General features: G+C 42.2%; 2 pseudogenes; both read right to left on the bottom strand.

The window, feature by feature from the left end:
• Positions 1–9372: 9372 nt before the first annotated feature.
• On the bottom strand, positions 9373–15214 carry LOC118032469 (germin-like protein subfamily 1 member 7; annotated as a pseudogene).
• Positions 15215–22312: 7098 nt separating this feature from the next.
• On the bottom strand, positions 22313–25276 carry LOC118032468 (germin-like protein subfamily 1 member 16; annotated as a pseudogene).
• Positions 25277–25764: the final 488 nt, after the last annotated feature.

Below are 25764 nucleotides of genomic sequence, written 5' to 3'. Positions count from 1 at the left end.
AATTTTGGCCATACAGCTCCCCATTGCCCTCAATTCCAGCAGCGAGGTTATGGCTAACAAACCTACTACCAACCGGTGCAGCGCAATCTCTCCTCAACCGGTTCTGTTGATTTGGTTTTCAGATACCAGTGCCAATCAACACGTCACACCTAATCTTGCCACCTTGACCGCTTCAGAACCGTATCTTGGTAATGATAATTTGCATGTTGGTGATGGTAAGGGCCTTCCTATATCTCATCTTGGTCATACAAAAATATATACACCACATCGTTCTTTCACCTTATCTAATGTTCTTCATGTTCCTGCAATCACAAAACCTCTGCTCTCTATTCAAAAATTTTATCTTGATAATAATGTTTATTTTGAATTTCACCCTCGTGTGTTTTATGTCAAGGATTTCAACACCCATGAAGTCCTTCTCTCAGGTCAGAGTAAAGATGGTCTCTATGCCCTGACCAAGTCTTTCGTCACCGTCAGTTCCTTAAGCCTATTGGTCTCTCTGCACTTCTGCCTCTATCGATTTATGGCATTGTCGACTAGGTCATCCTACTTCACATATCTTTCAATTGTTAATCTTGAAAAATAAGATCATTTGTAACAACAAACATCTTAATTTCAATGTCAAAGTTGTCCTTTAGGAAAATCATCGTGTTTGTCTTTAGGACCTATGGGTCACAAAACTTCTGCTCCACTTGGAATTCATTTTTTAGTGATGTATGAGGCCCTACTCCTCTTTTTTCTTCAGATGGCTATTGTTATTTTGTTATCTTTGTTGATGCTTACACTAAATATGTATGGTATTATCCTCTCATTGCCAAGTCTGATGTTTACTCTGTTTTTCATCAATTTCAGACTCTTGTCGAACGTCAATTTCCATTAAAACTAAAATCTGTTCAAACTGATTGGGGCGGTGAATACCGAAAACTATCCACATTTTTTAGACCATTGGTATTCATTCATCGTCTGAATTTGTCCCCACACTCATGAACAAAATGGAATAGTATAGCGTCATCATAGGCATATTGTGGAAATTGGTCTTACTCTTTTGGGACAATGTAAAGCACCTTTTCGATTCTGGAATTATGCTTTTAAAACCTCTGTTTATCTTATAAATCGCATGCCTACTCCTATTCTTGCCCATCGCCCTCCGTTTGATTGTTTATTTTCAACAGTCTCCTGATTATCATTTTTTGCGTACCTTTGGGTGTCTCTGTTTTCCTTTTCTGCATCCATATAATAATCATAAATTGGATTTTTGTTCCTCTCCATGTGTATTTTTTGGATATAGTTCCTCGCATCTTGGTTATCGATGTCTTGACATTGCATCTCATTGTATTTATATTTCCTGTCATGTCCGCTTCCATGAACATGTGTTTCCATTTGATAATTCTGAACATATTGCAAAGGTCTCCACCATAATCCCCACCCCACCCGCTATTGTCACCCTCTCAAATTTGCTAAACCACCCACCACTACCCCCTTTCACTAGCCACCCAAACAGCCCACAACACTCCGCTTTGCCACTCCAAACAGCCATCCGACCACAACCTCCACCCATCCCTTGGCCATCATCCCATGCTTGTTTATTTAACCCTTATGATGCAAGTTCAGATCGTTAATTGGTCTCCTCTCCTCATGGTGTTGGGGCACTTTCTAGTCCCTCCTCTGCTTCGCCTTCCCTGGCCAGCACTCCTGCAGCTTCAGTCTCTTCCTCCAGCCCCTCCTCTACTAACAATCCTGTGCTTGAGGCTGCTTCTTTATCATCCTCTCCTGCTGGTCTGCACCTTATGGTTGATTTGTCTTCTTATCAGCTGCCACAGGTCTCCTCGCTACAACCGTCTTCCCCTGCGTCTCCACCAGCACACAGCAAACATCCTATGACTCTTAGACCACGGTAGCCGAAGATAGCTAATCTGGTTGCTTCTACTGTCGCTACTTTTACCTCCACACGGGTATTGTATTCTCCCTCTTCTGAGCCTTTTGCATTCTCTAATGCTGACCGATATTTAGTTTGGCATAATGCTATGGTGTGATGAGATTTGCCACTTTACTCGAAAATCACACTTGGTCTTTGGTTCCATTTCATCCTTCGATTGAAGGTTGTTGGCAGTAGATGAGTATATCGGATCAAACATCGTGTTTGATTGGTAGTATTGAGCGCTATAAAGCGCGCCTTGTTGCTAGAGGTTTTACCGAGCAGGAAGGTATTGATTATTCTGAAACCTTCAGTCCAATTATTAAGCAGGCCACTGTCCGATTGGTTTTCTCTATCGCGGTTTCGCGAAATTGAAAGATTCATTCAGCTTGATATTCATAATGTCTTCCTCAATGGTGTTCTTACTGAAGAGGTCTACATGAAAACAACCTCCAGGTTTCGTTGACTCTTCTCTTCCATCTCATGTGTGCAGATTGCACAAATCATTGTATGGTTTGAAACAGGCACCGAGAGCATGGTACACTCGTCTAAGTGATTTTTTGCTCTCCATCGGTTTCCGAGCTTCCAAGGTTGACACCTCCCTGTTTATCTTATCTGATGGTACTAATATCTTTTATCTCCTGGTGTATGTTGATGATATTCTGCTCAGGGGGTAGCAACTCTGCTATGCTCCATCACCTTATTACAGTTACTCAGCTCTGAGTTCAAGCTTCGTGACTTAGGTGTTGTTTTACTACTTTCTGAGGTATTGAAGTTCAGTTCTACCAGTATTAGGTTTAATGCTGCGTCAACATAAATATATTCTTAACATCCTCACCCGAGATGGTATGACTTCCTCCAAACCAGTTGATACTCCAGTCTCCCCTTCGAAAAGTCATTTTATTACCGGATCATTCATTCTCTGATCCTATACGATTTTGTCAAATCGTTGGTGCTCTTCAATATCTTACCTTCACCCGTCCAAAATATATGCTTTGCTGTTAACAGAGTATGTCAGTTTATGCATGCTCCTACAGATTCTCATTTGGGCCGCTGTCAAATGTATTTTTTATGCTATCTTAAAGTACGACATCTTATGGTTTCCATATCACTCGAGGCTCCTCTTTTGCTCTACATGGCTTTACAGATGCAGATTGGGTTGGTAGTATTGATGATCGCAAGTCTACGGGTGACTATCTTGTCTTTTGTTGCTCGCTCCTCTACTGAGGTTGAGTATAAAGCCCTTGCTGATGGTACTGTTGAAGTCATTTGGCTTCAATACTTGTTAACAGATTTGCAGGTTCCCTCAGTCTCTGCCCCTACCATTTGGTGTGATAATCTTGGTGCTACCTATCTCTCAGCAAATCCTATCTTCCATGCTCGTACTAAGCATGTTGAAGTGGATTATCACTTTGTCCGTGACCGTGTTGCCAAGAAAGAAATTCAGATTCGTTTTGTTCCCTCTCAGGATCAACTTGCCGATGTCTTCACTAAACCGCTTCCTGTTGCATCCTTTACTGCTTTTCGATTCAAGCTTCAGGTTGACCCCCCCACCCTCAGCTTGAGGGGGCATATTATAGAATAGGATTCTAATATAGGATGTTGTAATCATTATAGTTACTACAGTGTTCTACTGCCTCTATATAAATAGGAAGGTTGGCTAAGGCACAACCCAAAACATTCCATTATTCTCAACTAGTGTAAATTTGTTTAAGCAAAAAAGCATTTGAATTGAAGGACTGCCACCTATCATGATAATAATGAATAGAATTCTAAAAAAATCATGATTTACTTTCAAAGAATTGTTTGTTTTGTTTTATTATCACCATGCAAGAAAAATAAATACGGTGTGCAAAAGGATGGAAATGATTGAAAATGGAATTTTTTGGTGTAAAACACCCTTGCCCTAATTTTTTTGGCAATCCTATAGTCACAAGAATCTAGGTACAACCAGCAATGAGTTGTTTGTCGTAGCAGTCGAGAAGTTGCGTACTACTTTTTTAATTAAAAAAGATAGGGGGAATGACATGTAATCTACCATTAAAAAAAATAAAAAAAAAATAATGAAGGCCTAGACAAGCAAGCATAAGCTAGCACACCCACAGGCCTAGACTTTTCTTTATTTAGGCCTACACAATCATGCCAATTCAGGTCTGCTTGCTTATGTTTTTTTTTTTTTTTTTTTTTCTGGGTTTTTTATTATATGTTGCTCTTTTTTAATTTGATCTTTTGACTTTTAAAAAAAAAATAGATATGTTTTTTCAATTTTATTCTCCCACTATTTTGTTGATTCTTGACTTCATATATTATAGAATGTATATCATGTATATCTATACATAGGAAATTAATGTAGGATTAATCCAATGTTGTAATCCCTACAGTTACTATCGTATTCTGCCCTACATATATAAATAGGAAAGGTTAGCTAAGGCCAACCTAAGTCATTCAGTTATTCTCAACTTGGTATCAAAGCCCTAAATAAACTAAAACACTTCCTCTCCTCTCTGCAATGGATCCTTCTCAGCCGGCAGCCATCTCCTTCTCTACAGCAGCACCGGTTGTGCCATCCTGCACTCTTGCCGCAAGACAACTTTCTTCTTCAGCCTCAGTTCTGCAGTGGCCACAACATACAGATGTTGGCCATGCTCTTCTCAATCCGGACAATGCTCCTCTGCTGCCGTCTTCTTCTGCTGAAGCCATGACAACCTCTGTCGTGGCAATTGTGTCCCTCTCCCACACTCATCAGGTCATCTCTCTGAAATTAACAAACACCAATTATTTGTATTGGCGAATGCAGATGAAACCATATCTCTTAGGCCAAGGAGTTTTCGGCTTTGTTGATGGTTCAAACTCCTACCCCTCTCCACATATTCTTGTTGTCGATGGTGCCTCTCTTCAAGTATCTCAATCCTTTCTTCGTTGGAAACAACATGATCAACTCATTCTAAGTGCCTTACTCTCTTTGCTATCCATAGAAGTTCTTCATCTTGTTGTTGATTGTCCAACCTCATGTTCTGTCTGGCTCACACTTGAGCAAGCTCTAGCTTCTACATCCAATTCCCGTATTATGCAACTACATGGCTCTCTTCAAGACCTTCGACAAGGTGATGATTCGGTAACTCATTTTTTGCAAAAAGCTAAGACTTTATTTGATGAGCTAGCAGCTGCTGGCCGACCTATTTCGCTAACCGATTTTAATCTATATGTGTTTCGTGGCCTTTGCGGAGAATTTAAGGACTTAGTAACAAGTCTTGTTACAAGGGCAGATCCTCTACCATATGCAAATTTGCTTAGTCATCTGCTAACTCATGAATTTATTGATGCGCACACAAAATATATATTTGCTATCCACTCGTTGTAAAATCTGATGTTTATTTTGTCTTTCATCAATTTCAAACTCTTGTCCAACGTTAATTTTCTTTAAAAATAAAATCTGTTCAAACTGATTGGGGCGGTGAGTATCGCAAACTCTCTACTTTCTTTCAGACAATTGGTATTCATCACCGTCTGATATGTTCTCATACTCACGAACAAAATGGAACAGTAGAAAGACATCATAGGTATATTGTGGAAACTAGCCTTACTCTTCTAGGTCAATGTAAAGCTCCTTTTCATTTTTGGAATTATGCGTTCGATACTTTGGTTTATCTCATTAATCATATGCCTAGTCTTGTTCTTGATAATCAATCCCCTTTTGATTGTTTGTTTCAACGGTCTCCTGATTATCATTTTTTACGTACTTTTGGATGTTTATGTTTTCCTTTTTTGCGTCCCTATAATAATCACAAATTGGATTTTCGGTCTTCTCCTTGTGTGTTTTTTGGCTACAGTCCCTCTCACCTTGGTTATAGATGTTTTGACATTGAATCTCATCGCGTGTATATCTCCCGTCATATGCGTTTTTATGAACATGTTTTTTCGTTTGATAAATCTGAACAGATTGCACAGGTCTCCACTCAAACCCACACACCATCTTCTATTACCATCCTCCCAAATCTAACCCACTCCCCACTGTTTACCACCCAAAACACATCCTAACCCGCCTCTGCCTCTGCCTTGCCCTCACTGCTGACTCAAACACCACAACCTTCATCTTTCCCTTGCCGCTCACCACATGCATCTTTTTTTTGATCAAATGTAAGAAGTATATAGATAAAAAATGTTTGCAAGACAAGCTTGCGGTACAGGCTGGAACCAGCAGTACAAATGGATATATATCCAAGCGAAGGGAACAAACTCCCTTGAACAAACCATAGCAAGACAAGCTTGTAGTACAGAGAGTGATACAACTCAAAGGGAACAGACTCCCTCGATGACAAACCAAAGGGAACAGACTCCCTTGAATACAATAAAATATACATAAACATGGACAACCCCTATGTAGGCAGAGGAGTAGCAACCTCCAATATGATCTACTAGTTACAGCCATCACACATAGCAAAAGCGAAGCAACAATCCCATAGAAAGCAGACCCTCTGCTCAGCATTGCAATAGGACCATATCTTTGGGGAGAGAACCTCACCCTAATGAATTCCTACCAAGCAGGTAGAGGGCAGTAGAAGGAAATCACCATCAGCTTCCACCCGTATAATGACCGCCAACCAAAACATTCCAGCATAAGTGCTGGATTGTGACAAAGCACACAGCCTGCCAACCAGCACTATATTAGCACCCTTGCAGGTAATGCACAGCTGCATGAAGCAGCACCCAGTCAGCCCCTAGGGCCGTAACAAATATCTTCTGTAGCAAGCCAGAAGAACAAACTCAAAAGCAAACCTACTCAGCTCATGGAGTAGGATACCCAGCTGCAACGTGTAGAGGCGCATCAAACAGCCTGCATATAGTAGCAACAAGGCTAGCAAAAGCTAGCAGATAAAAGGCTGCGTGAAGCAGCAACAAGCTAACAATCCTCGCAAGACAGAGGTTGATAGCGTAGAAGAACGAGCAATGAGGAGACTTCATCATCAAATAAAGCTACCCAATGCAGCAACAACAAGAAGCCAGAGATAGACAAGCTCCATCCAATCAGCTATGGCCAAGAGAAGGAGCATAACACCAGCCAAGGCGGACAAGTATCCATATGCATGAAACGTCATCCCTTAGCATATCAAGGATAGTGGCAACCCGCCAGTTTAAGAAAGCTATGACTGAGATCAGCCCAACCAGACCAGACCCCACAGCAGGTATAGAAATCCATCATCAAGCAGGATTTCTCACATCCAAGTCACACCCACCGCTGAACACAAGCAAAGCAATTATAGCACCAGCAGTTCATGTTGTGAGTAGAACCGACTAGGTGGTCTTCAACCAGAGACTAGAATGACATGCCAAGCAGATAATACCAAATCAATTAGTAGGAGCAACAGGATGAAGAACCCAAACAATGGCTTACCAACATCCCAACATAGTGCTCACACCACCAAAAGACTGCAGGACCACTCAACATTCCCTTTGCTTCGGAGAAGAACATCATTGCAGTTATAAATAGCAGAAAGTAGACTTCAATTCAGAAAACACATAACGCCATGCTAATAGAGCATATACATGGCAACCTTAGAGACATCGACCCCAGTAACCCAAGCCATAAGGGGTACCAGGGACAGAATAAATTGAAGACAAAACAACATCCAAAAGAGGGCCAGCCAAGCTACCCATCCAGCAGACAAGGCCCCAAGATCTACATGAGCCAAACTACATAAGGGGAGGGCCTCACGATGGATAAGCCCTCCAATATATCAGCATAGAGATACATAATTGAGAAGAAGGGGGGAGGTGATGCCCTACCCCGTCTCCTTGCATCAGCAGAAAAGCACAAAGGTGTGATTCAAAATTAAAGCTACAGTGCCAAGGAACATATCTCTCCAGAGCCCTAAGGCAAAGGATTTAGTAGTACCTGGACCTTGAACACCAGCCAGATGGTCAAAAACCCATTTGATATCAACCATAGAGGCAGAGGAAAGCATAGAGGTAGCGCCAGAGATGAATTCTTCCTCTTCGTAGGAAAATCAGACCCATCTATAATCCCCGCCACTGAGATGTCGGGGAGTGTGGGGAAGAGACTGAGATGTGAAGAATTTGTAATCTCCGAAGCTTGTATGGAAGGGGGACGAGACCAAGACTATTCCAAAGAAAAGGTGGTGAAATGTGTGCAGGTTGGTCTCTAGTGCCCTTTCATCCATCGATGAATGTTGTGGGCAGCCGATGGGTATATCGCATCAAAGATCGTGTTGATGGCAGCATCAAAAGTTATAAAGCCCGTCTAGTTGCTAGAGGCTTTACTCAACAGGAAGGCATTGATTATTCTGAAACTTTCAGCCCAGTTATTAAGCAGGCCACCGTCAGATTAATCTTTTCCATTGTAGCTTCCCGTAATTGAAAGATTCATCAGCTTGATATTCATAATGCTTTTCTCAATAGTGTTCTTACTGAAGAGGTCTACATGAAACAACCTCCAGGTTTTGTTGATCCTACTCTTCCATCTCATGTGTGCAGGTTGCACAAGTCACTATATGGTTTAAAACAGGCACCAAGGGCATGGTACACTCGTCTGAGTGATTTTTTACTCTCTATTGGTTTCCTTGCCTCCAAGGTTGACACCTCCCTGTTTATCTTATCTGATGGCACTAATATCTTTTATCTTCTCGTCTATGTTGATGATATTCTGTATACAGGCAGCAACTCTGCCATGCTCCATCATCTAGTCCAGTTACTAAGCTCTGAATTCAAGCTTCGTGACTTAGGTGATGTTCACTACTTTCTAGGTATTGAAGTTCAGTCTACAGGTATGGGTCTGATGTTGCGCCAACAAAAATATATTCTTGACATCCTCACTCGGGCAGGTATGACTTCCTACAAACCTATTGACACTCCAGTTTCTCCCTCTAAACTTGCTCTATAGCCGAATCATCCATTTTCTGATCCCACACGGTTTTGTCAAATCATGGGTGCTCTTCAGTATCTTACATTCACTCATCCAGATATCTGCTTTGCTGTTAACAGAGTCTGTCAGTACATGCATGCTCTTACAAATTCCCATTGGGCTGCTGTTAAACGCATACTCCGCTATCTAAAAGGAACAGCATCTTATGGTTTTCATATCACTTGAGGTACCTCTTTTGCTCTTCATGGTTTTACAGATGCCGATTGGGCTGGGAGTATTGATGATCGCAAGTCTACGGGTGCCTATCTTGTTTTCTTTGGTCAAACACCGATTTCATGGAAATCCGGCAACCAACGTACAGTTGCTCGCTCCTCCACTGAGGCTGAGTATAAAGCCTTAGCATATGGTACTGCTGAGGTCATCTGACTTCAATATTTGTTAACAGATCTTCAAGTTCCCTCCATCTCCAGCAACACCAACAATATAGTATCTTATAAGACATCAACAAGCTCCGGCAATACATGTAAACGTACAACGTCTGGTTAGTATGTGGAAATAGTACGATAACTACAATTCCTTGGTTTCATATTGTTATGCTTTTTATATCATTACCAAACCGAGCATAAAAGACAGGAGCAGAAACCTATTTATTCATGAAAATAAATATGAAAGAGGTACGTAGTAATGAAGAAAACATGCCAAACATGAGGCTAGCTACAGCTTCATGTCTTCTTAATAAATGTGTTCTTCTAATTGTTGTTGTCCGTCCAGAATTGTTTCTGAAGATAGTCGACTACCTTCTTGTCCACTTGGAAGGCCTTGGTTAGAACATTAGGATTAATGGGTGGATCTGCTCCAAACACTGCGTTTGCAATTGTAATCACACCAGGGTTCTGGCTGCTTAAACTGGCTAATGCAACGGCATTGGTTTTCCCCACATTGAGCTGGAAATGAATGAGTCCGACTGGGAACACAAAAACATCTTCGGGATTTAAGACCTTGGTGATTAGGCGATTATCTCCGTTAGCCAAGTGACGCAGCGGAAAACAATAAAAGAATACGACCAACGTCAATATTCTGTAAATGATCTACAACGAGAGAAACTCTCAGAAAACTCAAGGTTCTTTATTCAAAAATCAATAGGTAAAAATCCGGCCAGGGCTTTACAATGGTATTTAAAGCAAAACCCTAACCTAAACTCATGACGGTTAAGGAAACGACATAAAACATTAAATTTACCATAAATGGAAAATTTGAGATAAATGCAGAATATGAAAGGCCTATAAATCCTGAGCAAGCAGGAATTGACAAAAGTCAATTTGGACTCGGAAATCAAAAGTTATGGCTAAAACAAAACTTTCCTAAAATGGCAAAAATGACTATTTCGGGGCCGAAACGATGGAATTTGGCCAAAAATGAGTGGACATAAGGGGCATAGCCGCTTACTTCTTCCGCAAACGGCGAAACGCATTGACTCAGTGAGTTTCGCGGCATTCCGACTTTCGACGCCCCGGATGCCGAAATTCAGTTGCCTTTGAATTTCGAGTGATCCCTCTTGAGCATGTATGCTTCCGCTACTTGTTCTACATCAGACTCCTCCACTTGAAAAGAACTCAACCTCGAGTTAGGTTCCGGATCGGGATCAGGAGACAAGTGTTCCTCTGCATAATACTGAAACAAATCTGCAACGTTGAAAGTCTTGGAAATGCCCATGGTTTCGGGAAGATCAATCACATAGGCATTATCGTTGATCTTCTTTAAAACCTGATACATACCATATTTCTTGGGCTTCAGCTTGTTGTAAGTGCCCACGGGAAACCTTTCTTTGCACAAGAAAACCATCACGGAATCTCCCTCTTCAAACACCTTGCGACGTCGGTGCTTATCCGCCGCAGCCTTGTACTTTGCATTTGTTGCTTCCAACCTCTGCCTCACTTCCTCCTGCACGGTCTGGCCTTGTGTCTCCATGTTCTCAGCAGCCACACTAAATCCTGGACCTCCCTTGGGTAGACGAACTAAGTCCACCGTGTGTCTCGGTGGTGTCACATATATCATAGCAAAAGGAGTCTTCCTCGTTGCGCTATGAACAACACTGTTGTAAGCAAACTCAGCCTGTGGCAACGCATGATCCCAATGCTTAGGTTTATCCCCACAAATGCTACGAACCAGATTTCCCAAGGTTCTGTTTGTCACCTCTGTCTGCCCATCAGTTTGCGGGTGCGCAGTTGTGCTTCGGTTCAGCGAAGTCTGAAACATCTTCCATAAAGTTACCCAAAAGTGGCTAAGGAATTTCGTGTCACGATCAGAAGTAATAGACTGCGGCACTCCATGAAGTCGGACCACTTCCCTGAAAAATAATCGGGCTATATGTGAAGCATCTGAGGTCTTTCGGCAAGGAATGAAGTGAGCCATCTTTGAAAACCTGTCAACCACCACAAAAACAGAATCCACCCCTCGCTGGGTGCGAGGCAACCCCAGCACAAAATCCATAGCTAAATCCTCCTAAATATTGTTAGGAATAGGTAAAGGTGTGTAGAGACTAGTATTTTGCGACTGACCTTTAGATACCTGACATATATAGCACCTCTTTACAAAATTACCGACGTCTCTCTTCAGTTGCGGCCAGAAATATCATTCCTCTAAGCTAGCCACTGTTTTGTCCTTGCCTAAGTGCCCACTCAATCCACCCCCATGAAGGTCACGGATCAATTTCTCTCGCAGCGACATCCGGGGTATACACAAACGATTTCCGCGAAACAGAAAACCTTCGCTCTTATGAAAATCATTGACGGGGTGTTTCTCAATGCACTTCGCCCATATTTCTTTGAAATCCTCATCCTCCTGATACAACCCTTTTAGGCACTCAAACCCCACTATCTCATGAGCCAATGTCACTAGTAGATTGGCACGATGGCTCAACGCATCGACAACCTGATTCAAAGCACCAGACTTGTGTCGAATAGCAAAAGGGAACTTCTGAAGGAAAGTTGCCCATCTGACATGCATGTTATCTAAGTGCTTTTGGCTATTAATAAATTTCAGAGCTTGGTGATCAGTGTACAAAACAAACTCCCGCTGCACTAGATAGTGTTCCCAATGCTTCAAAGCTCGGACCACCGCGTAAAACTCTTGGTTATACGTACTCCACTTCTGACGAGCCTCACTCAACTTCTCACTGAAGAAAGCTACTGGTCGTTTCTCCTGGGATAGCATAGCACAGCCCCAATTCCCACGCCACTCGCATCACATTCAACTTCGAAAATCTTCTCAAAACTAGGTAGGGCCAATACTGGCGCGGTGCACAGCTTCTCTTTTATCAACGCAAAGCTCGTTTCTGCCTCTTCCCCCCACTGAAATTTGCCTTTCTTCATGCACTCGGTTATCGGTGCCATGACAGTACTGAAATTCCAAATAAATTGGCGGTAGAAAGTGGCTAATCTGTGGAAGCTCCGAACTTCACCCACGGTCTTTGGTGTAGGCCATTCTCTAATTGCTCGGACCTTCTCTTCATCCACATGAATCCCCTCTGAACTGACCACATAACCCAAAAACAACAAGCTTTCTGTCATAAAGCTGCACTTTTTCAGATTAAGGAATAGCTGGTTCTCTTGTAGCACTGCCAACACATCTCGTAACTACTTCACATGCTCATCCACGGTCTTACTATAGATAAGGATATCGTCGAAATAAATGACAACAAATTTCCCCATAAAAGGCCTCAATACCTGATTCATCACGCGCATAAAAGTGTTGGGCGCGTTTGATAACCCAAACGGCATAACCAACCACTCATATAACCCGTCTTTGGTTTTGAATGCTGTCTTCCACTCGTCCCCTGGTCTGACCCGAATCTGGTGGTATCCACTGCGGAGGTCAATTTTTGAGAATAACTTCGAACCCTCAAGCTGATCCAACATGTCATCTAGGCGGGGAATTGGGAAGCGATACTTGACGATTATCTTGTTGATAGCTCGGCTGTCCACACACATACGCCAACTCCCATCTTTCTTTGGCGTTAACAATGCAGGAACCGCGTACGGACTCATGCTTTCGCGGATAAAACCCTTCTGCAACAATTCTTCAATTTTCTCCCTCAAGACCTCGTTCTCTTTCGGACTCATCCGATAAGAGACAGATTTGGCAAGCTGGACCCCGGTATGAGGTCTATATGGTGCTGGACATCTCTCAAGGGTGGTAGATTATTCGGCAATTCTTCCGAAGTGATATCCCTGAACTGATCTATCAATGGTTTCAGCTTGTCAGGGACTGTCACCGAAGCCTCAACTTCCCCTTCCACCACGAGGGCCTTCACTACAAGCGTATAGAACTCTGGCACACCCTTGATGTCTGCCACAAACTCTGTTTCCGAACTGGACACTGTAAAAAACGACTGCTTCTCCACTTCAGAAGCCCTTCCGGACAGTGCCTTCCTTTTGTAAGGAGCCATAGCAATTTTATGTGACCCCCACGTGAACAAATAAGTATTATCCCAACCCTTGTAGGTAATATCAACATCATACTGCCACGGCCACCCCAACAACACATGACTAGCATCCATATCAATCACATCGCAAACTACATCATCTTTATATATTTTTCCAATGGAAATAGGAACGCGACAGATTTTAGTTACCTTCACCGTGGGTTCTTTCTTGATCCAACCGATAATGTATGGAGTCGGGTGCTTCTCGGTTGGTAGCTTTAGGTGCTCAACTAGGCCCCTTGCAACGAAGTTCTCGCAACTCCCGCTATCCACAATTAAGTCGCACACCTTCTAGCTCACGGTGCAGTATGAGCGGAAGATATTATTCCGCTGTCCTGCGTCCTCTTGCCTTGGAGTGTATAATATTCGCTGCACTACACAATTGATTCATTCTCCATCCTCCTCAGCGAACTCTACCCTGTCATAACAGTCATCCTTCCCTGCATCCTCTCCAGTAGCCTCCGGATCCCCTCCTTCTCCTTTTATCCAGTTGACAGGTCTGCGACGATCTGGGCAAGTGTTAGAGAGATGCCGGTTTCCGACAACGATAACAGACTCCAGGTGAAGGTCTGGCGTAAAGGTTGGGATTCAAGTTCATGTTCGTGTTCTGATTTGGATTTCTAGGTATATTCCTAGTGCCTCCTTCTTTGTTCTGATTCAACACACCTGCTTGGTTGCTGTTGCCACCCTTGTCTCTGGTATTAAACGAAGACTCTGGATTGTTTCGGCGAAACCCTGAGACTCCTCCTCTTCGCTCCATCAGTTCAGCCTTCAATGCCAGATTATGAGCTTCCTCCACAGTCCAAACCACCTGTAACCCAATCTTATCTCGCAATGATGACTTCAATCCATTCATATACCTGGCTACGCGCTGCCCCTCTGTCTCGTTAAGATTGTTTCGCTTCAAGAGCCTAGAGAACTCCGCAGTATAGTCAAACACCGATCTGGATCCTTGTGAGCAGTCTTGAAGTACTTGAAACAGATATTGTTCATAATCTGGTGGCAGAAACCTCCCTATCATCAGTTGCTTCATCCTACGCCAAGTCCTTAAAAGCGCCTTTCCTTGTCGCTGCTGATTCTTCTGTAATTGATCCCACCATACTGCAGCCCCTCCCTTCAATCGGAAGGCTACAAACCTCACCATCTTTTCTTCTGGTATCTCCATCATCCCAAAGAATCGCTCCACTTCGGTAACCTAATCAAGAAAATCTTCAATTCGCAGATTCCCATTGAAACTGGGCAGATCTTCTTTCAGGCGATAATCATCTTGCTCCCTCGGACGTCTCGCAGGTGGAGGTAACCGTATCCTATGTCATCTTCTTCATCTGAATCATCCTCGCTGTCAGGTTGGATGCGAGGTGCTGGGTTGCGTCTTCTATCAACAGGTTGGCCTCTGGCAATTCCTTCGATGCGAGCACTAGGATCTCGGTGGCACGAGGGTGAGTGTGGGGTAGGTTCAGGCCACCATATGGTGCAAAATCAATGCGAGCCAAGGATATGCCAAGAATGTTGAGTCCGGAATTTGAGCAACATTGACAGCAGTGACATTTGAACCAACTGGACTGGAAGTGTCCCGAGGAACGTTGAGTCCAGAAAAGAAGAAATCCTTTTCAGTAACTTGTTGTGGGTCCTTGCATAATTTTCCGTTCACGAACACTGCATGAGAAACGCATTTGAAGCATGCCCATAAAAGGTCAGTCAATTAATAGAGAATGAAGATATTAAAATATATACAGGATGCATGGTATTTTCAGTGTAATATGATCATGTGACTCCTGACAAAAAATCCTGACGAAACACTTAAAAATCACATACCACCATCGGTTTCTTTAATGGCAACATAGAAGTCCTGAAGCGGACTAGGATCAGAGGCAGAGGCAAATGAGGAAGCCAAAGCCAGGACGACAAAAACTATTAGAAACTTGAGTCCTTCCATCAGATTCTATACGGATTTTTCTTGTGAAGAGGGGTGAGTTATCTAGCGAGGATGCAAGGCCATTTATAGATTGGAGTCATTGAATTAGTCCTATATGAAGGCGACGACGAAGACTTAGTAGGAGCTCGTTCTGTGATGTCAGTGATGAAACCAAGTCCTCAAAACATTTGACATTTTCCATCATATGCCAATATGACAGATTTGCTTGGATCTCCATATTTGGTTTGCCAATGGAAGGGTGGAACAAAAACTGTATCAATATTTTGCTTCAGAGCTGGGGAAATATTGTAGGATACGACACTTCCTGTGTTAGTCAGGGGTCCATATCAGGTATTAGGGTTCTTATTCGAACCACAACGCTGGAACCTTTACATGATCAAGTATTGCTTCAGCTCGATGGAGTGCAGGTTGAGGTCAGTTTGAAAGAAATCAAAGGTGAGTTTATCCCCTCTCTCACAACAATCAAACACTCTATGGATGTATCATTGTGTTCAACTACTGTGCTATCCGATGACGACGAAGATGATTTTTGTGAGGAAACTAATAGAGCAACAATGACTCACATAGAGACAAAACAAAAACCCGAATTTGAATATGAATTCACCGGATTATTGGGCTCCCAAACTCAGATTGCTAGCACACTCATCTGGTCTGAAGTTTCACCGATGTACCTCTACCCAGAAATTACTGAATTTTGTAGACATGCAGGTTTATCTAATGAGAGTACATCCGAAGTTGATAATCGATTAGCCTTGGTACCTTTCGTATGTGTCGAGGTGGATTCAGTTGCATGCGGAGAGGTAGATGTGCATCATGTTTCTTGCTTTCCTATTAAGGATGGGCCTGGATCAACATATCGTTTATGACAAGTGGACTCCTACAGAATATGGGCCGTAAGAAACAACAGAAATCTTCAAGCATAGGATCGGAAACCAATCGTGATTCAACAAAGCATTGGGCCATCTTTTACAACCTTCATCACTCCTATTGCTGATCCATATGAGCTTACGGCTCTGGAAGTAGGAAACAGGAAATCCCTCAGAAAACACGCAAAAAAGCTCACACGCAGAACAAAATCTCTTAGGAGGAGGAAATCAAGTTATATGGGAAAACACAACGGTATGCAATCAGAGACCGTAATTGTTGAATATTCAGTTTCTGATAATGGGATAAAGAATAGAAATGCTATTATCAAATCTGGTAAGGAATTGATTGGTGAGGATGAGGCAAGTAGTTCAAGATACAGACCCGACACCAATGTTGGTGATGAAGCATATGAGCCTACACATTCTGATAACTGGGCCGAAGCCACTGCTTGCTGGGAAGTTGGAAAAGCTATTCTCCAAGGGCATGACGATAGCACACTCATGACTCAGACTCTGCAGGGATTCCTAGATCGAGAACAGGAAGAGTGGATCCTAAGGAAGAAGACATGATTGGATCGTCTCACTTGAATTTGCACAGGCTCTACTGAACTAGTAGTGTCATTCTTATTAGGTGTTTTGCATGGTTGATTAATGAAAGCGCTCCAACACTTTACTTACTCATCGAACCATTTGTTTTTTTGTTTTAGTTTTATGACCTGGATTGCGAACACCTTTTAAAGTCATTTGAAGCCATAAATTCTAGACACTTTCCCCAATTACCCTACATCACAAGACTCGGTCTGTGCTTTTTCTGACCTTGATTTCATCAGAGTTGATGTTTTTTTTTTCTTTTGATATTTGTAGGCATCATACCACAAATCATGCCAACCTAGTACAAAGAATTTGATTAAATATACACAAGATTTAGAAAATTTAAGATTGCAATTTTAAATATAAAAACTTGTTAATTTTCTTGATACTTACTTAATTGCACCAACACTACAAGATTTCATAGTTTTTATCGACGGACCGAAATTTGTCGATATGAGATTTCAGATTTCGTCGAAATTTTTTTATCAACTAACTCATTGACGAAAAGTGTCTGTCGGCATGTCTTTCGTTGGTAATCCCACATTTCGTTGCTATGCCTGTTGGGGAAAAAAATTACTGATGGTTTTACAGACGGAAAATACATGCGAAAAAAACAAATTCCTACTAGAAATATACCGACGGATATATTCCGCCGGTGATAGTGGCATTTCCAGTAAATATGTTTCAACTCTCAGTAAAATGCCAATGGACTATATCCGTCTGTGAAGCACGTTGGTGATTTGTGGCATTTCTAGTAAATATTTTTTCAACTCTCGGTAAAATGCGACAAAAGTTATCCTTGCTGTCAAAAGCGTTGGTGATTGTGGTATTCTTAGTGAATATTTTTCAACTCTTTGTAAAATGATTACGGCTACATTCCGTCGGTAGGATTTTTTTATTTTTCAAAAAAATTTATTTAGAATAAATAATATAAATTATATAAATTAATAGTAACTGATGTTTGCCGATATGGTTGTAACTTTAGATAAACAAGATCGCCCACAGAAAAATGAACCTCACGGTGATGTTTGTCTGGTTGAGTTTTCGTACGATCTCTCGCAAGGACTAGTTGATGGCGTAATTCCTGAAGGACTGAATCTCTATCACGTAAATACTCATCCACAACTTGGACATGAGTAGTTCCTGGCACATAGGAAAGCACGTTTGGTGGTGAAATGCCATAAACTGCTTCAAATGGTGAAATGTTCGTGAAGAGTGAACGACAGTATTATAACTAAATTCTGGCCAAGGCAACCAATCCACCCACTTATGCGGTTGATCACCTGTAAAACATCTTAAATACTGCTCTAGTGTTCGATTGACTACCTCAGTTTGGCCATCCGATTGAAGATGATAACTGGAGCTCATATTGAGCTGAGTACCCTGCAGATGAAACAGAGTTTTCCAAAAAGAACTAAAAAGTACCTTGTCTTGATCGTTGACAATAGGCACAGGAATGCCATGCAGCTTGACAACATTAGCAATGAAAGATTTGGCCACAGTAATGGCCGTGAATGGATGCTTCAAAGCTACAAAATGGGCATATTTACTCAATCGATCCACCACAACCATGATCACCGTGTTGCCCAATGAAGGAGGCAAACCTTCCACAAAATCCATAGATACCTCAGTCCATATTTTTATTGGAATAGATAAGGGCTGCAGCAGCCCTGCAGGACTTTAACAATCTGCCTTAAAACGTTGACAGGTATCACAACGCTGGAGAAATTCTTTGACATGTTGTCGAAGTTTTGGCCAAAAGAAGGTACCTTGGATCCTTGCTAGAGTTTTGTGGTAACCAAAATGGCTGCCAAAAGGAGAAGAGTGATGCTCTGCCAAAACTGAAGGAATTAATGGAGAAGAGGGATTCAAATATACCTTGCCACCTTTGAACCACACACCATCTTTACAAGTATACAGTTGTCATTGATGACCAAAATTCAACTTGAATAAATTAGTGTAGAAAGGCTCTTGTTGAACCTCTTGTTGCAGACGCATCCACCAATCGGGCTGAGGTAAGGAAACTGCCATAAAGTTGATCTTGTCTTTCCTGAACAATGCATCAACACCTTTGTTTTCAGGGCCCTTTTTGTATTCCACCACATAATCATAACCGAGGAGTTTTGGAAGCCAACGAGTTTGTGCAGGAGTTGTGATGCGTTGTTCCAAAAGAAACTTGAGACTCTTATGATCAGTCCTAACAGTGAAGGGTCGCCCTAGAAGATAAGGTCACCACTTACGGATGGCTTTGACAATGGCCAACATCTCTTTTTCGTAAGTGGAGAGTGCTAAAGATGAACCCTTCAATGCCTCACTAAAGAATGCAATAGGTTGACCTTGTTGAATAAGAATAACGCCTATTCCAGTACCACAAGCATCACATTCAATGAAGAAACACTGAGAAAAATCAGGCAATCGCAGAACAGGAGGTGAAGTCAAGGCCTGTTTAAGTTTGTTAAAGGTTGTGGACTCATTTATTCCCCAACGAAATCCTTCCTTGCCTAAACAATAAGTCAATGGTGTTGCAATATTGCCAAAGCCACTGATAAATTTTCTATAATATCCTACCAACCCCAAGAAGCCATGCACACCCTTCACTGTTGTAGGCTCGGGCCAATCAACCATTGCCTGAATCTTGGAAGGATCAACCTCGACTCCTTTCTCTGATATGACATGGCCCAAATAATTCACCTATGATACTCCAAACTGACATTTTGATTTCTTGACATACAAATTGTTACTGGACAAAATGGTTAGAACACTAATGATATGTGAAACATGTTCATCCTAATTTTTAGAGTAAATCAAAATATCGTCGAAGAACACAATAATATACTTGTGAAGATATGGCCTGAACAGATCGTTCATGAGACTCTGGAAAGTAGCTGGGGCGTTCGTAAGACCAAACGACATTACTACAAATTCATAGTGTCCTTCATGGGTGCGGAAAGGTATTTTTTGGATGTCTGACTCTTGAACCTGAATTTGGTGGTACCCCGAACGTAAATCCAGTTTTGTAAAAAACCTGGCACCATGCAGCTCATCCAAGAGCTCATCAACAATCAGAATATGGTATTTATCCTTCACTGTTATGTGATTGAGTGCCCGAAAATCTACACAGAATCGCCACGTTTCATCTGCCTTTTTTACCAACAAAACAGGAGATGAAAAAGGAATGTTGCTTGGACGAACTAAACCGGATTCAAGAAGTTCTTTAACCATCTTTTCAATCTTAGTTTTTTTATAGTATGGGTACCTGTATGGATGAACACTAACAGGTTTGCTGTTGGGTTGAAGTAGAATACGTGGTCATGTGAACGATTTGGTGGCAAAGCTGTTGGAGTGTCAAAAACATGCGAAAATTTGTCAAGAATTGCTGCGAGATCACTGGAATAAGTGGCAATGGAGTCCACATGCTCAGTCATAGTAATCTGGAGAAACAACCCAGTTTGTTGCAAGTTAAAAAGGTCCTTATTGGATAAGGCCTCCAACCCTGCACGACCAATTCCCTGAAACATGCGTTTGATACCCCCATCTGTGAAACTCATCGTAGATTTCTGTAATCTGTTTCTATTGGACCAAAAGTCACAAGCCATTGTACGCCTAAAACCACATGACAAGCAACAACATGTAAGACATAAAAATCAGCAATGACCACATGACCTTAGATGAGTAGGGAAAGAGCAAGACACCATCCGCCACAAACAATCTTCTCACGATTAGCCACCATCACCTGAAACGTCTTATCTCGAATTTCTTGCAGCCCGAATTGAGAGACAATGGATTGGTCAATGAAATTATGTGTACTTCCTCCATCGATCAACACTGTGACATCTTTGTTCTTTAGTTTTTGTATTACGCAAATGGTCTGTGGATGCTCAGTTCTAGTGATGGCATGGAAAGATATCTCCGGAAAAGATTCCACAGTGGCAATGTCAACGGTGCAATCCTCATTGGTATCAGTGTCTGCTGGTGTGGAATCTTCAATCATAAACAGCTATGGCCTTTGACAACGATGCCCTGGTATGAATTTTTCATCACAATAAAAACAAAGACCCTTCTCACGTCTTTCACGAGCTTCCTGATTGGTTATCCTCCTAAATAAGGATGGAGCAGTGTTGTTGATTGGTTTGGATGCTAGTGGTGGTCCCAAGACACCATTGTTGGTGGTAGATAGAGGATGAGAAATGACTGTAGATCGAGCAAACCTCTTACCTTTCCTTTGCAGGAGATTACGTTCCTTCACCAGGCGAGCAACTCCAATGGTGTCTCCTAGAGTCTTCGCTTGTTTAGTTTTGACATCCAGACGGATATCATCCCGAAGTCCTGCAATGAAACATCCAACCAAGAATGGTTCTGGTAACCCATCCACACGATGTGATAGCCCTTCAAAAGCTTCTTGGTATGCTGCTACTGTTGTGACTTGTCTGCAACGAGTTAAAGCTTCAGAGGGATCCTCATACTCAGTTGGACTAAAACATTGGAGGAGTGCTGCTGTAAACTCAGTGTGAAAAGGCCAGTGTGAGTGTCCCCTTGTACTTAGTCAGCCAATGGTGGCCGCTGCAAAAGCTAATCTGTCAGGTGGAAAGAAGCGAGTTGCACTCTTTGCTCATTCGCAATGTTCTGAAATTCAAAGAATTGCTCTGCCTTGTAAACCCATCCTATTGGTTCATCACCAACAGAATTTTTTTGGAAACAACAGTTTTTGAGCTGTTGATGACTCCTGTCCCAAAACTAGCACTTGGAAAAGGAACAAGCAAAAGTTAGTTGTCGACACTTTTGGGAAGTTTCTCCCTTGGTGAAAGAATGGACATCTTGGATAATGGTTTGTTGATTGGAACTGTGATGTAATGACAACGCCTGTAATTCACTGATTGTGTTTTGGTGGTTTTGGAGGGAGGTGGTAACTGGATTCATGTTGTTGTTTAGGAGATCGAAATGAGACTCATGTTGGGTTTTAAGAAGATCAAATTGAGATGCATGCTGAGCCAATGCTTCAATGACCTCATTGCGAAACTCAATATTGCTTTTGTTCCTAGTCTCCATGGAAATGAGAGGCTTTGATACCAATTGATATGTGTAATTTATGAAAAGAAGAAGAATTGACAGAATGAGAAACAAAGAAGAGAGTTTTGCATAATTAATTCCTTTCTTCATTACACTTCAGTTGACTTTTTTATAGCCAACTAATGAATGAATAAAAATAACTGATACAACAAAATGGAAATAATGGCATAATTAATCGGTGCATGATTCCCACACACATTCTGCATACAACGAAAAGCAGGGCACTAACCCCACTAATTATTTGCATCACTTAAACACTAACTACTGTGACATGTTAGCACATGATTCACGAACATGGTGCGCGCATGCAGACGTGCATGGCGAAGGTGGACCGCGTGGTGAAGGGATCTGCTGCACATATCACTATCCTTAGGGTATATGCTCCATAATATCTTTTGCATCAAAACAAGTATAGCCCCAAGTCATTTTTAATTCCAGGACTTGAGAACAAAATGGCCACCTCTACCAAATTTTTAATCATGGAATACGAAAAAAATTCTCAAGTGTCACAATTGACTGAAGGAGACTGTCCTAGAAGTGATGCTAAGAATCTATCACCAATCAAGAACCTGAATTGCTCTATGAATGAAAAGATACTTTATTAAAAGTGGAATGAAGTTCCCAAAACAAGAAAAAAAAAAGTGCAAAAAAATTGTCTCAAAGACCCTATTCAAATTTGTTGAAACCTATTTATTCATGAAAATAAATATGAAAGAGGTACGTAGTGATGAAGAAAACATGCCAAACATGAGGCTAGCTACAGCTTCATGTCTTCTTAATAAATGTGTTCTTCTAATTGTTGTTGTCCGTCCAGAATTGTTTCTGAAGATAGTCGACTACCTTCCTGTCCACCTGGAAGGCCTTGGTTAGAACATTAGGATTAATGGGTGGATCTGCTCCAAACACTGCGTTTGCAATTGTAATCACACCAGGGTTCTGGCTGCTTAAACTGGCTAATGCAACGGCATTGGTTTTTCCCACATTGAGCTGGAAATGAATGAGTCCGACTGGGAACACAAAAACATCTCCGGGATTTAAGACCTTGGTGATTAGGCGATTATCTCCGTTAGCCAGGTTAGATGTAACAAAACCAACATAGAGGGTGCCCTCCATCTTTCTTTGGCGTTAACAATGCAGGAACCGCGTACGGACTCATGCTTTCGCGGATAAAACCCTTCTGCAACAATTCTTCAATTTTCTCCCTCAAGACCTCGTTCTCTTTCGGACTCATCCGATAAGAGACAGATTTGGCAAGCTGGACCCCGGTATGAGGTCTATATGGTGCTGGACATCTCTCAAGGGTGGTAGATTATTCGGCAATTCTTCCGAAGTGATATCCCTGAACTGATCTATCAATGGTTTCAGCTTGTCAGGGACTGTCACCGAAGCCTCAACTTCCCCTTCCACCACGAGGGCCTTCACTACAAGCGTATAGAACTCTGGCACACCCTTGATGTCTGCCACAAACTCTGTTTCCGAACTGGACACTGTAAAAAACGACTGCTTCTCCACTTCAGAAGCCCTTCCGGACAGTGCCTTCCTTTTGTAAGGAGCCATAGCAATTTTATGTGACCCCCACGTGAACAAATAAGTATTATCCCAACCCTTGTAGGTAATATCAACATCATACTGCCACGGCCACCCCAACAACACATGACTAGCATCCATATCAATCACATCGCAAACTACATCATCTTTATATATTTTTCCAATGGAAATAGGAACGCGACAGATTTTAGTTACCTTCACCGTGGGTTCTTTCTTGATCCAACCGATAATGTATGGAGTCGGGTGCTTCTCGGTTGGTAGCTTTAGGTGCTCAACTAGGCCCCTTGCAACGAAGTTCTCGCAACTCCCGCTATCCACAATTAAGTCGCACACCTTCTAGCTCACGGTGCAGTATGAGCGGAAGATATTATTCCGCTGTCCTGCGTCCTCTTGCCTTGGAGTGTATAATATTCGCTGCACTACACAATTGATTCATTCTCCATCCTCCTCAGCGAACTCTACCCTGTCATAACAGTCATCCTTCCCTGCATCCTCTCCAGTAGCCTCCGGATCCCCTCCTTCTCCTTTTATCCAGTTGACAGGTCTGCGACGATCTGGGCAAGTGTTAGAGAGATGCCGGTTTCCGACAACATAACAGACTCCAGGTGAAGGTCTGGCGTAAAGGTTGGGATTCAAGTTCATGTTCGTGTTCTGATTTGGATTTCTAGGTTATATTCCTAGTGCCTCCTTCTTTGTTCTGATTCAACACACCTGCTTGGTTGCTGTTGCCACCCTTGTCTCTGGTATTAAACGAAGACTCTGGATTGTTTCGGCGAAACCCTGAGACTCCTCCTCTTCGCTCCATCAGTTCAGCCTTCAATGCCAGATTATGAGCTTCCTCCATAGTCCAAACCACCTGTAACCCAATCTTATCTCGCAATGATGACTTCAATCCATTCATATACCTGGCTACGCGCTGCCCCTCTGTCTCGTTAAGATTGTTTCGCTTCAAGAGCCTAGAGAACTCCGCAGTATAGTCAAACACCGATCTGGATCCTTGTGAGCAGTCTTGAAGTACTTGAAACAGATATTGTTTCATAATCTGGTGGCAGAAACCTCCCTATCATCAGTTGCTTCATCCTACGCCAAGTCCTTAAAAGCGCCTTTCCTTGTCGCTGCTGATTCTTCTGTAATTGATCCCACCATACTGCAGCCCCTCCCTTCAATCGGAAGGCTACAAACCTCACCATCTTTTCTTCTGGTATCTCCATCATCCCAAAGAATCGCTCCACTTCGGTAACCTAATCAAGAAAATCTTCAATTCGCAGATTCCCATTGAAACTGGGCAGATCTTTCTTTTCAGGCGATAATCATCTTGCTCCCTCGGACGTCTCGCAGGTGGAGGTAAAAACCGTATCCTATGTCATCTTCTTCATCTGAATCATCCTCGATGTCAGGTTGGATGCGAGGTGCTGGGTTTGCGTCTTCTATCAACAGGTTGGCCTCTGGCAATTCCTTCGATGCGAGCACTAGGATCTCGGTGGCACGAGGGTGAGTGTGGGGTAGGTTCAGGCCACCATATGGTGCAAAATCAATGCGAGCCAAGGATATGCCAAGAATGTTGAGTCCGGAATTTGAGCAACATTGACAGCAGTGACATTTTGAACCAACTGGACTGGAAGTGTCCCGAGGAACGTTGAGTCCAGAAAAGAAGAAATCCTTTCAGTAACTTGTTGTGGGTCCTTGCATATTTTTCCGTTCACGAACACTGCATGAGAAAACGCATTTGAAGCATGCCCATAAAAGGTCAGTCAATTAATAGAGAAATGAAGATATTAAAATATATACAGGATGCATGGTATTTTCAGTGTAATATGATCATGTGACTCCTGACAAAAAATCCTGACAAAACACTTAAAAATCACATACCACCATCGGTTTCTTTAATGGCAACATAGAAGTCCTGAAGCGGACTAGGATCAGAGGCAGAGGCAAATGAGGAAGCCAAAGCCAGGACGACAAAAACTATTAGAAACTTGAGTCCTTCCATCAGATTCTATACGGATTTTTCTTGTGAAGAGGGGTGAGTTATCTAGCGAGGATGCAAGGCCATTTATAGATTGGAGTCATTGAATTAGTCCTATATGAAGGCGACGACGAAGACTTAGTAGGAGCTCGTTCTGTGATGTCAGTGATGAAACCAAGTCCTCAAAACATTTGACATTATCCGTCATATGCCAATATGACAGATTTGCTTGGATCTCCATATTTGGTTTGCCAATGGAAGGGTGGAACAAAAACTGTATCAATATTTTGCTTCAGAGCTGGGGAAATATTGTAGGATACGACACTTCCTGTGTTAGTCAGGGGTCCATATCAGGTATTAGGGTTCTTATTCGAACCACAACGCTGGAACCTTTACATGATCAAGTATTGCTTCAGCTCGATGGAGTGCAGGTTGAGGTCAGTTTGAAAGAAATCAAAGGTGAGTTTATCCCCTCTCTCACAACAATCAAACACTCTATGGATGTATCATTG

Source organism: Populus alba, chromosome 13 (genome assembly GCF_005239225.2).
Source record: "Populus alba chromosome 13, ASM523922v2, whole genome shotgun sequence".
NCBI classification, from domain to species: domain Eukaryota; kingdom Viridiplantae; phylum Streptophyta; class Magnoliopsida; order Malpighiales; family Salicaceae; genus Populus; species Populus alba.
Note: the sequence above shows the minus strand (reverse complement) of the source record. Positions and strands in the feature narration are given on the sequence as shown.